At 40.3% G+C, this 13,514-nt stretch overlaps 1 long non-coding RNA gene across 1 annotated transcript in view; it reads right to left on the reverse strand.

The window, feature by feature from the left end:
- Positions 1-8,916, reverse strand: part of LOC138367874 (uncharacterized) — an 11,820-nt gene extending 2,904 nt beyond the window's left edge. The window contains exon 1 of the long non-coding RNA XR_011229433.1: positions 8,021-8,916. This is a non-coding gene — a long non-coding RNA (uncharacterized lncRNA). The remainder of the gene's footprint in view (positions 1-8,020) is intronic.
- Positions 8,917-13,514: the final 4,598 nt, after the last annotated feature.

Below are 13,514 nucleotides of genomic sequence, written 5' to 3' on the forward strand. Positions count from 1 at the left end.
AAGCCAAGTTTTCATGAATTAATGTTTTTTCGTCTACCTAACCTACCTAACCTAACCTAACCTAGCTTTTTTTGGCTACCTAACCTAACCTTACCTATAAATATAGGTTAGGTTAGGTTAGGTAGGGTTGGTTAGGTTCGGTCATATATCTACGTTAATTTTAACTCCAATAAAAAAAAATTGACCTCATACATAGAGAAAAGGGTTGCTTTATCATTTCATAAGAAAAAAATTATAGTAAATATATTAATTCAGGAAAACTTGGCTTATTAGGCAAATTTGGCCTTGCATAGTAGGCTGAGAAGTGCGTTCTGGCTACTAGGTACGACATATATATATATATATATATATATATATATATATATATATATATATATATATATATTCATACAAGAATACTGAGTATTTCTTCTCCAGGTTATTTGGGAATATATTTATCTCCTCTTATGGGTGTAAAATGCCTTTGAACTCTTTGGAAACACGAATGGAAATTTCTTCTCATAATATTCTTAATTACTTGCGTGTGAGAGGAGAAGCTATTTAAAAATAAAGCCTTAAGTAAATCTTAAAATCTGTTTTGTCCTCCAGAGGGCAGCAGCCGCTTCACTTTGTGAAGGCCTGAGTGAATAAACGTATGTGTGTGTGTGTGTGTGTGTGTGTGTGTGTGTGTGTGTGTGTGTGTGTGTGTGTGTGTGTGTGTGTGTGTGTGCGTGCGTGCGTAACGGCGTGCGTCTGTTCTTGTGTGTGTGTGTGTGTGTGTGTGTGTGTACGTGCGCATGTGTGTGTGTGTGTGTGTGTGTGTGTTCCACACTCAGACAACAAAATAAAAGTAAAACAAAACTTATAAACTAGAGCAAAACAAAAGCCACATTAACATACACGATTCCTCGGCGGAAAATCATATGTCATCTGTAAGGCAACAAAGACAACAAATAAAGGCTGATTGTTACCCCAAAAAACGTCGGAAAACTGGATATGCTCTTGTGCGTTTGTAAAAAAAAAAACACAGGCAAACCTATGAAATATGTCATCTACTAATCTGAAAAAAACAGGCAAACCTATATAATATATCATCCATTAACCTAAAAAAATACGTAAAACCCATGAAATATATCATCCATTAACCTAAAAAACAGGCAAGCCTATGAAATATATCATCCATTAACCTAAAAAAACAGGCAAGCTATGAAATATATCATCCATTAACCTAAAAAAACAGGCAAGCCTATGAAATATATCATCCATTAACCTAAAAAACAGCAAACCTATGAAATATATCATCCAGTAACCTAAAAAAACAGGCAAGCCTATGAAATATATCATTCATTAACCTAAAAAAATACGTAAAACCAATGAAATATATCAACCATTAACCTAAAAGAACAGGCAAACCTATGAAATATATCATCCATTAACCTAAAAAAGCAGCAAACATATGAAATATATCATCTATTAACCTAAAAAAACAGGTAAGCCTATGAAATATATCATCCATTAACATAAAAAACTGCAAACTTATGAAATATATCATCCATTAACCTAAAAAAACAGACAAACCTATGAAATATATCATCCATTAACCTAAAAAACAGCAAACCTATGAAATATGTCATCCATTAACCTAAAAAAACTGACAAACTTATGAAATTTTGTCATCCATTAACCTAAAAAAAACAGCAAACCTATGAAATATATCATCCATTAACCAACTTCAAAAAATATTGAAACTCTTGCCTCTGAAGAAAATAAATTATCTTAAAAGCAAGACCATGTAATGTTATTGTTGAATTGTAAGGATTGTATATGATTAAATCTGTGGGCTAAACAGCGGTTTAGCCCCAAAGATACGCAGCGCTACCAGAACGATGTGGTACTAGTACTCAAGGTATACAATGGAACATATCTTCCATGTTGAAGTGATCCTGAGGAATTACCTTACTTGCTCTAATGGTTTTGGGACATACCCAACACATGACAATAGTCTTGGGACATACCCTACACATGACAATAATCTTGGGACATTCCCTACACATGACAATAGTCTTGGGACATACCCTACACATGACAATAGGCTTGGGATATACCCTACACATGACAATAGGCTTGGGAGGTGTCATACATGGGGACATTAGTTTTGGACACTAACCCGCACCTGTGGTACACGTCTTAGATTCAAATCTTACGTGTAACACCAGCTCTAAGAAATAATGTACAGGACACTAACCATCTAACTACACCAATGATCTTACCTCATCATTCTCACACAAGAGCAAAGTGATGACCGGCGGCACTATATATATATATATATATATATATATATATATATATATATATATATATATACAAAATATACAAAGTGAATGTATATGATTTATGTATCACTAAAGAGGCTGCAAGGGAACTGTCATGCATAATGTACCATGAAATTCAAGAGCGTAATGCAATGGGATCGTGCCTGGGGGTGTCCAGGGATGAGAGTTCGAGCCCACTACATAACCTAAATATTTTCTGATCATGCCTAATAACAAAGATAATCTAAGCATTATAATCTCTTTATAATCCTAACTTAAATAAAAGAGGCATGCGTCTAAATGCTAACGGGCGATTAGGTATATAAAGAAATATTATTCTATAGACTGAAACAAATTTGCAAATTATTTTAATCTGATAAGGAAAATAATGGCATTCGAGATTCATCCAAATAAGGCAAATGCTTAATTTGTTTAATTAATCAATAAAACAGATTGAAAACAATCTTTTTACCGAAGACGACGAAGAAAATCCTTTCCATAAGACAAACTGGCCATGCAGCTAAAAATTGGCTTAATAGAATATTCTTCAGGCTTTTCAGTGGTCATTATACATATATATATGTATATATATATATATATATATATATATATATATATATATATATATATATATATATATATATATATATATATATATATATATATATATATGTGTGTGACCTCAATCGGTGGATTAATGTTCTAGGCAGCAGCAGCTTCATATTGTGTGCATCTAAACTCTTCAATAATACTTGACACTGAAGCAAGAAAAGGCAGCTAAAAATGTATACACACACAAACATATATATATATATATATATATATATATATATATATATATATATATATATATATATATATATATATATATATACATATATATATATAGCTGCAGTACAAGGAAGCACACAGGGACAAATTAGGAACACGATTCACCCGCGCCAAGTGCCTGGTGGTCGTGCGCTGGTTGTAAATATTAATGTATTCTCTCCTGAGCGCTAGAAGAGCTTTTTCTTCCCGAGTGCCAGGGGAATTGTGTATATATTTAAAGTAACTTGTGATATATATATATATATATATATATATATATATATATATATATATATATATATATATATATATATATATATATATATATGTATATCAGGAGTTTTTCTTTACGATGTCAAGTGATGTGTGTGTGTGTGTGTGTGCCTCTTGGTGTATATACACTAAGTGTTGACTTCAGTGGTGGACTATGTCCAGGACTAAAGTGTTCTTGCTGGCTGGTCAATACGATAAAATCCCCCCCCCCCCCCCCATTACCCTTCCATAGGTTGATAAGCCAAACATCAAACCAACTCGGCCTTTTTCCCATGTCTGTTCAAGCAAACTTTTCATTTTTACAAACGGAAGCCTACGTTTAAACTTACATTTACAGGAGATGACTGCCTAAGGTGACACGGGGATTAGATAGGCGTGACTTGTAACATTTGAGGCCCATCCTTGCCTATCGTTATAAGCCTGACAGTATTATGCCTGGATGTGTGTCTCTCTCAACATTACTAACTCCTTTCTCGTTATCACGAACGGCAAGAATGATCTATCACCATTACTGATTATCTCCATTGCTCACCATCGCCTCTACTCATCATCACCACGAAGTCTCTCCATCACCAAGACTCGCCATCACCACTAATGATCACCACCAGCATCACGGCCTCACATATACAAGAGTCCCCTAAAAGAATATATAATCTAACACATTTTTCACCACAAGGCTAAAACGAGGAGAATAACTTTGCCAACTGCAAAGTACAGCATCTCCACTCTTGGCTTCTGTGCAGCGCATTTATCTAAAACATTAGAATATTTTTATGCAATAAACATGTGGGTTGCAAGATATTCATCACATATTAACCCTTTACGTGCATTTAACATCTGTGAGCAGTTCGTATAGATTAGGATCTAAGAACGACTATTGTCAATGGGCGGTTTGGGCATTTGGGTTCAAACGCTCCCACTTCAGAGACCGGACCCAGCATTCATGAACCACTTGTGAAACCTTTACATCATTCCACAATCATGGCGGCTTTGTTAACATTTATTAAGCAGTTTTCGAGCTTCGAAACTTCACATCCCGTGAATAGTACTGTTACCGGGAACCTCTTTGTGCTTCTGAGTTAATAAACTGTTTAATAATTGTAAACAAAGCCGCCACGATTGAGGAAAGACCTACAGGGGTAATAAGTCAGTGGCGGAAATGCTTGACGAACCCTATACATCTTCGCACGATCATGGAGGCTCAGGTTGAAGAGAATCGATGCACTACAAGGTTTCCAATAACAACATCAACTTAAGGACTAGAACGACCTCGCAGTGTTTCCGATCTCGAAAACTGTTTACTAAATACAAAGCAGCCATGATCGAGGAGAGACGTGCAGGTCTGGCAACTGGACATGTAAATGCGTGATGAATTATGACCCATCAGCTGTTGTTTGACCTTTTGCTTTCAACCGGCAGAGGTCTCTGGGATAGCGTAACCAAGTGATGAAGTTGCTAGTCTCTCAGTGCTCACAAGACCACTGTGAGGAGAGTATGTGGTCTGCCCTCCGCTTACCAATTCTACAAATCCTAGCCTCAGACTTTTAAGAAACACGATATTTAATGGATATTTGAGTTTAATTATTTTTTATGACAACAGAGTCTCTCCCTAAATAAATATAGAGAGGAAGAGTAGCATCAACATATTATGACGATGTAAGGGAGGCTCAAGAGGGTGTGGTCTGGACAAGGGACTTATTGTCTCACCTTTACAGACACAAAGACAACTAAATTGTATTTTGAAGTGTTCATGGATCTTCATGTTTTTATTTAACTAAATAAATAATTTTGGAACTTCATTTTTTTTTTGGGGGGGGGGAGGGGTGTGGATCGGGGTAAACTCGTTTTGGATATCTTGCTACACTAAAGAAATAACAATTACGAATTTGTTCGTTATATTTCCATATCTTTTTTTTGTTCTTCATTGAATTACAGGCAGCATTTTCCTTTCTCATTTTCCCCCAAACAACTTATGTTAACTAATATTTTTTTTTGCCTCATTTTCTGCAGTCTCTGTCTTATTTACAACACCTTCATAAGGAAAAACTACTTCAATATTTTTTTATTTACTCTGTAAATATCTATAGATATTTATATAAATATCTATAAATATTTTTTATTTACTCTATAAATCGAAATGGGCTTCCAGGGGCTTTAACCTCATTTTTTACATCACTACATCCGCACTATAATACATGAAATATTATTTTCTTTTCTTTCGAAATTCCCATGTTTTTCTCTAAAAAATTAAATTATAAATTGTTAAAATTTGTCTGATGAAAAAATTCTGCACTAGAGAGAGGATCCCAGATTCATTAATCAGCCAAAAAGGTTATGAACGAAGAAGATAATGCCATTCAAGTCAGTATCGAACTCCCACTTTCATTTACATTTTAACAAACACTTCTGTCATATTATCATGTATTCATACCAAGAAAATATACACCATGGGGTATACTTAGATTATAATGCACTTATAGTATGCTTAATCACCTGAGAGTGCACCAGAGCGTCAAGGTATCCAAAGTGTGTGTATATATATATATATATATATATATATATATATATATATATATATATATATATATATATATATATATGTCGTACCTAGTAGCCAGAACGCACTTCTCAGCCTACTATGCAAGGCCCGATTTGCCTAAAAAGCCAAGTTTTCATGAACTAATTGTTTTTCGACTACCTAACCTAACCTAACCTAACTTTTTCGGCAACCTAACCTAATCTAACCTATAAAGATAGGTTAGGTTAGGTTAGGTAGGGTCGGTTAGGTTCGGTCATATATCTACGTTAATTTTAACTCCAATAAAAAAAAATTGACCTCATACATAATGAAATGGGTAGCTTTATCATTTCATAAGAAAAAAAATTGAGAAAATATATTAATTCATGAAAACTTGGCTTATTAGGCAAATTGGGCCTTGCATAGTAGGCTGAGAAGTGCGTTCTGGCTACTAGGTATGACATATATATATATATATATATATATATATATATATATATATATATATATATATATATATATATATATATATATATATATATTTTAGGGAGCCCTGGAGGATATACCTTCTGCTCCAGGCTGGAGGAGCTGTGCTGCTGGACCTGCTGATTAACTGTGACGGTGGAGGGTTGTGATGGTGAGGTGTTGCGATTGTGAGGGTTGTGATGGTGAGGTGTTGTGATGGTGAGGTGTTGTAATGGTGAGGCGTTGTGAAGGTGAGGGTTGTGATGGTGAGGGGTTGTGATGGTGCGGGGTTATGATTGTGAGGGTTGTAATGGTGAGGGGTTGTGATGGTGAGGGTTGTGATGGTGAGGGGTTGTGATGATGAGGAGTTGTGATTGTGAGGGTTGTGATGATGACGAGTTGTGATGGTGAGGGGTTGTGATGGTGAGGAGTTGTGATGGTGAGGTGTTGTGATGGTGAGGTGTTATGATTGCGAGGGTTGTGATGGTGAGGGGTTGTGATGGTGAGGGGTTGTGATAGCGAGTGGTTGTGAAGGTGAGGGGTTGTGATGGTGAGGGGTTGTGATGGTAAGGTGTTGTGATGGTGAGGTGTTGTGATGTTGAGGTGTTGTGATGGTGAGGGGTTGTAATGGTGAGGGTTGTGATGGTGAAGGTTGTGATGGTGAGGTGTTGTGATGGTGAGGGTTTGTGATGTTGAGGGTTGTGATTGTGAGGGGTTGTGATGGTGTGGGGTTGTGATGGTAAGGTGTTGTGAGGGTGAGGTGTTGTGATGGTGAGGGTTGTGATGGTAAGGGGTTGTGATGGGGAGGGGTTCTGATGGTGAGGTGTTGTGATGGTGAGGTGTTGTGATGGTGAGGTGCTGTGATGGTGAGGGATTGTGATGTTGAGGGTTGTGATGGTGCGGGGTTGTGATGTCGAGGGGTTGTGATGGTGAGGGGTTGTGATGGTGTGCGGTTGTGATGGTGAGGTGTTGTGATGGTGAGGTGTTGTGATGGTGAGGTGTTATGATGGTAAGGTGTTGTGATGGTGAGGGGTTGTGATGGTGAGGGATTGTGATGGTGAGGTGTTGTGATGGTTATGGGTTGTGATGGTGAGGGCTGTAATGATGAGGGGTTGTGATGGTGAGGGCTGTAATGGTGAGGGGTTGTGATGGTGCGGGGTTGTGATGGTGAGGGCTGTAATGGCGAGGAGGTTTGATGGTGAGGATCTGTGACGATAACCTTATATGATATCAGATGGTGTTGGACTGTTGAATAATGGTGACGTACACTGGAAGAATAGCAATGAGAATGGTGAGTGAAATGGGACTGGATGGTGATGTGCAGTGAAGGTGGATGAAGGGACGACGAACGATGACAAACAGACGCCAACGGAGAGTTTACCTGGTGCTGAAGAAGATAATGAAGACCAACAAAGAATAATTACGGAACACGGAACACTGACGTAACGAAAGCGAGCAGAAACGGAACCAACACATGGGAGGGTTTAAGAAGCCAAACGGGTTTGACAAGCTAGCATGATATGTTTGGGAAAAGGTAGGGAAATGGGGATTAAGAAGGATTTGGAAGGGAAAGAGGGATGGGGAGGGCGCAAGGAGCGTTTAGGAGGCGTTAGGGGCGGCGCTAGGGGATCCCGTAGGTAAGGGCTAGGGGGCGGCACTGTACCTTGTTGATATCCTTGTGCGGTAACAAGTTGGCGATGGGCGGCGGAGCCTCTTCATCTGCACGGCCATTGATGGTGTTTTCAAGAGTACCTCCTTTGGAGTGAGCCTTCGGATCGTGCAGCTTGTACCGAACCTCCTGGAACAATGCCAGACTTACGACCGGGCCGGGGACAAGGAATGGTTCAGTGAGGGGGTGTAGCGCTGTACCGCCAGTGTGTACGCGGTACAGTGGTAGTGGCGGAGGGTTGTACCGCTCGTGTATATATGCGGTACTGTGAGGGTGTCGGGGAATTATACCCCCTAAGTGCGGGCTAGATGCGGTTCAGTGATGAATTCGGGGATCTGTACCGCCTATGTAAACACGGTACAGTGGTGGTGGTGTGGCACTGTGCTGATTGTGAGCACGTGAAACAGTATATACACTGCAGGCGCAAAAGCGCAGTTAAATCAAGAGAATACATGCCACTGTGCACCAGTTACAACCTGCCTCCTGCGCTAACACGCACCACAAAACAATCAACAGTTAGTAAGTAATTATCAAAAGAGGCAACAATCAACAGTGACTATGGGTATTCAGTGAACACACCCCACACACACAGACGGCCTACACAGCTATCGTGCCAATGCAGTGTCGGGGAAACTGAATTACATGTGCAGTGTAAACAAGTACATAACCTATACATAGCACAAGAACCACGGTCAGGTAATGTTGTCACGCTCTGTTGGGGAAAGTGTATTTCCAGGTTGTAATGTGACGATGTGAGAACTACAATAGTGGACAGTCAGTCGTGGGAGAGAGGCCTATGTAGAAGACGTGTTTGATCTTCCGCCTGCGAGTTACACATACACATAAATATATAAGAAAAAGCAACAACTATAAAAGACTAGGGTTGGAAGAATTTTTGTCCTGATAATAGAACTGAAGAATATATATATATATATATATATATATATATATATATATATATATATATATATATATATATATATATATATACATACATTGATCAACCCGTCCTAAGGGCTGAGATATCCTTCACATAATCACTTCAAAACCACTACATATTTAGTGCTATTGTTTATCCATGGTATGGTTAGGTCAAGGTTTGGTTAAGTTAGATTAGGTTTGGTTAGGTTAGGTTAGGTTAGGTTTGGTTAAAGCAGTGTATTATTCTCAAACATGTAAAATAGGAAATTCAAAAACTATTTGAGCATTTCCTACGAATTTGAGATTAAAAAAAAAGTCTGCCTCAGAACTTTAAAAATAAAACAAGTTTACCATACACGTTATATAATTTAAACACGGAATTTTTAATACAATAAAGTTACAACTTGAGAATATACTCTGTTTAAGACAAATATTCATTCCCCTGTTTACCAGTAGACTAATATTGAAACCGTAATAGACTTTCAGACCATCATAAATATTTAGATAACTCTCCAGGTGGTCAGAGAGGGTGGTTGGTGTCTCGACCTAATAACTTTAGCCTGAGAACGTCTCTCTTGTAGACATATGTTGTTCAGAATGACAGGAGGCCAAGATCAATATTCTAACACAAATCCTCACTATTTTCCCTCACTTCAGAAAGAGGTTGAAAAATTAACTCTTTTAAGTTCATCAGTTTAATTATATCCTGATTTTTCGTTGACCGTTGTCAACATTTTCAAAGGTCGAGTACAACTGGCAGCAATTTTCAGAACAGACGAGTATATAACTAGGAATGAGGTGACGCACCTCACTATGGACTAATACACCCACTGCTGCTCACCAATCTCTTATGTTTCAATGAAGGCCGAGACGGTATGAGGGATGTTTCATCTTGGTTTAGAAGCTGTTTGTTGATAGTTGGCTGGGTATGTTTGATGCATAGTGCCTCGCCAGTGTCCACTCTTCTGTTGTGACTGCATTTGTTGATCATTTTAGTGCTGTACCACAGATATCTCTGGTTAAGTGTGGAGACTGTATGTTTTATGATAGGGGGCCTAGCTGTTTGTGCATTGTCAGCGCCTTGAAAGTGATGTTTTTGCCTTGCCTGTATAATGACATCGTTGGGGCTGACAGTTTCCAAGTGGGCGTGTGAAGGCATAGACGATATTCGTCTCTCTCAAGGGTGCTTGGCGAGAGGGAAACTTTTCATGGGGAACTTGGCAGTCATCTTGCTCTTTTAATATATTAAACCCTTACCGACGCAACCAGGGGACTGAATTAATATTATACTGAGGAAGAAGATTGCCAACTTACTTATGAAAAACTCTCCTGACACCAAACAAAACACCTTGAAAGAGACGAATATCGTCTGTCTTCACATGACCACTTAGAAAATGTCCGCCCCAACAATCTCAGTTTAGAGGCAAGAAAACAGCCACTCTTTCAAGGTGCCTGACACAGTCCGTCCCCAACGTCAAGAAACTGTCGTACTAAAGTGCCCTTATCCTAACCTACCAGAGAACCCAAAACAGAAAACGGGATAGTGTGTCAATTTTGCCAGCCGCTACAATTTTCTGGTACGACGATTTTTGGCTTTAGGCACAGTATACGTCAAGATGCGACTTGCTATTACCTGGTTGATACCTGGTTGATGGGGTTCTGGGAGTTCTTCTACTCCCCAAGCCCGGCCCGAGGCCAGGCTCGACTTGTGAGAGTTTGGTCCACCAGGCTGTTGCTTGGAGCGGCCCGCAGGCCCACATACCCACCACAGCCCGGTTGGTCCGGCAATCCTTGGAGGAATAAATCTAGTTTCCTCTTGAAAATGTCCACGGTTGTTCCGGCAATATTTCTTATGCTTGCTGGGAGGACGTTGAACAACCGAGGCCGGGCTGTCTGACTATTCAGAAACATTAAGGCCCAAGTATCAATGAACACACAGTCTCCACACACACAACCAGATCATCACCAGAGATATCCTGATGAACAACACTAAAATAATCGACAGACACAGGGACAAAAGACGATTCGACATTGACGATGCACAACACATCAAACATACCCAACCAACTACCACCCAGGTTACACTCTGGGTAACCAGCTTATGTGCCCAGGTTACACTCTGCCAGGTTACACAAGGCAAAGACAGCAAAGCCCTGTCAATGAACACAGTCTCTATACGCAATCAGCTCGTCACCAGAGATATCCTGACAGACAAGGATAAGTGTTGACAAGGGGTCAATGAAACGCATCTCGTAGTCTCAGGTCACAATAACACTGGAAAATGAACTTTGGAGAGTTAATTTTTCAACTTCCTTCTCATGTGAAGAAAGATTCGTGGTAGAATCACTGCCATGTTATACGAAAGCGCTCAGGCACAAATTCTTGAGATTGAAGGTTTGACGTGAGCAAGTGAGGTAGGGATGCGGACGCTGTGAGGGGTGGAGATAGAAGTGAGTGATGGTTGTCGTGCATGGCTAGTGCGACGGACGACACTGGTTGTCGTGCATGGATGTTGGGGGGGGGGGACGCGATTGGTTGTCGGGCATGATGTTGGGGGACTACGCGACTGGTTGTCGTGCATGATGTTGGGGGACTACGCGACTGGATGTCGTGCATGATGTTGGGGGGACGCGATTAGTTGTCGTGCATGATGTTGGGGGGACGCCACTGGTTGTCGTGCATGATGTTGGGGGGACGCGACTGGTTGTCGTGCATGATGTTGGAGGGGGGGACGCGACTGGTTGTCGTGCATGATGTTGGGGGACGCGACTGGTTGTCGTGCATGATGTTGGGGGACGCGACTGGTTGTCGTGCATGATGTTGGAGGGGGGGACGCGACTGGTTGTCGTGCATGATGTTGGTGGACGCGACTGGTTGTCGTGCATGATGTTGGGGGGACGCCACTGGTTGTCGTGCATGGATGTTGGGAAGGGGGAAGGGAGAGGGGGCAACAATGGTTGTCATGCATGAAGAAGAAATAACCATTAATAAATCTCTTATTATTAACATCACTTAACTTTTTCAGGACGATGTGCTAGTTATGGACGCCTGTTGCTCACTCAACAGGACTTTATTTTGGTTATGGACGCCTGTTGCTCACTCAACAGGACTTTATTTTGGTTATGGACGCCTGTTGCTCACTCAACAGGACTTTATTTTGGTTATGGACGCCTGTTGTTCACTAAACAGGACTTTATATTGGTTACGGACGCCTGTTGTTCACTAAACAGGACTTTATATTGGTTACGGACGCCTGTTGTTCACTAAACAGGACTTTATATTGGTTACGGACACCTGTTACTCACTAAACTGGACTTTATATGGGTTACGGACGCCTGTTGCTCACTAAACTGAACTTTATATTGGTTATTGACGCCTGTTGCTCACTCAACAGGACTTTATATTGGTTATGGACGCCTGTTGCTCACTCAACAGGACTTTATATTGGTTATGGACACCTGTTGCTCACTAAACAGGACTTTATATTGGTTATTGACGCCAGTTGCTCACTCAACAGGACTTTATATTGGTTATGGACACCTGTTGCTCACTAAACAGGACTTTATATGTGTTACGGACGCCTGTTGCTCATTCAACAAACCACAAATTCGCCAAGGACGCCTTTTGCGAAATCAACAGCACACAACGTTCCCGATGGATGCCGTTTCTCCATCAATAGTTCGTAATGTTTGCCTGTTGCTCACTCAACAGGAGTCAATACAGTACAGGAGTGTGTCAACGGACCTTTCTTTTCACCTGTGAGGCTCGGGAAATATATTTTTTTCCCCTGCGCTTTGGGTTACGTGTTCCGTACACAAATAGAATTATGCTGGGGATAATGTTAAGATAATATGAATAATAACAACATTGTTATTATTTATAATGATAATCAGCGGTGGTCTAGTGGTAGAGTACGCGACTGGCAATACTGGGGATCACGGGTTCGCGTCCACCTCATAGCCTAAACGGATTTTTTTTATTAATAATAATGTTATCATAAATAAGATGAGAATCTTTTATCTTAAGTTCAAACTTGGTATCACTTTCTTGATGACTGTTTTGCATGCGTTTAGACAACATTATAATTACCAAGATGAAACTCAGTGGTGGTGCCATGAAAACAATGATAGAACCATGAAAACAATGATAGAACCATGAAAACAATGATAGAACCATGAAAACAATGATAGAACCATGAAAACAATGATAGAACCATGAAAACAATGTTGATACCATGAAAATATTATTGCAACATGCAAACATAGCTTCTTTATTTGTTAAATCAACCACGGAATATGTCAAGAGGGGGGGGGGGTGAGGCTCCTTGGTACATTCTGTGCACCTCTGGGGGGGGGGGGGGGGGTGAGGCTCCTTGGTACATTCTGTGCACCTCTGGGGGGGGGGGTGAGGCTCCTTGGTACATTCTGTGCACCTCTGGGGGGGGGGGGGGTGAGGCTCCTTGGTACATTCTGTGCACCTCTGGGGGGGGGGGGGTGAGGCTCCTTGGTACATTCTGTGCACCTTTGGGGGGGGGGAGGCTCCTTGGTACATTCTGTGCACCTCTGGG

The sequence above is a fragment of the Procambarus clarkii genome, chromosome 23 (genome assembly GCF_040958095.1).
Source record: "Procambarus clarkii isolate CNS0578487 chromosome 23, FALCON_Pclarkii_2.0, whole genome shotgun sequence".
Classification (NCBI taxonomy): domain Eukaryota; kingdom Metazoa; phylum Arthropoda; class Malacostraca; order Decapoda; family Cambaridae; genus Procambarus; species Procambarus clarkii.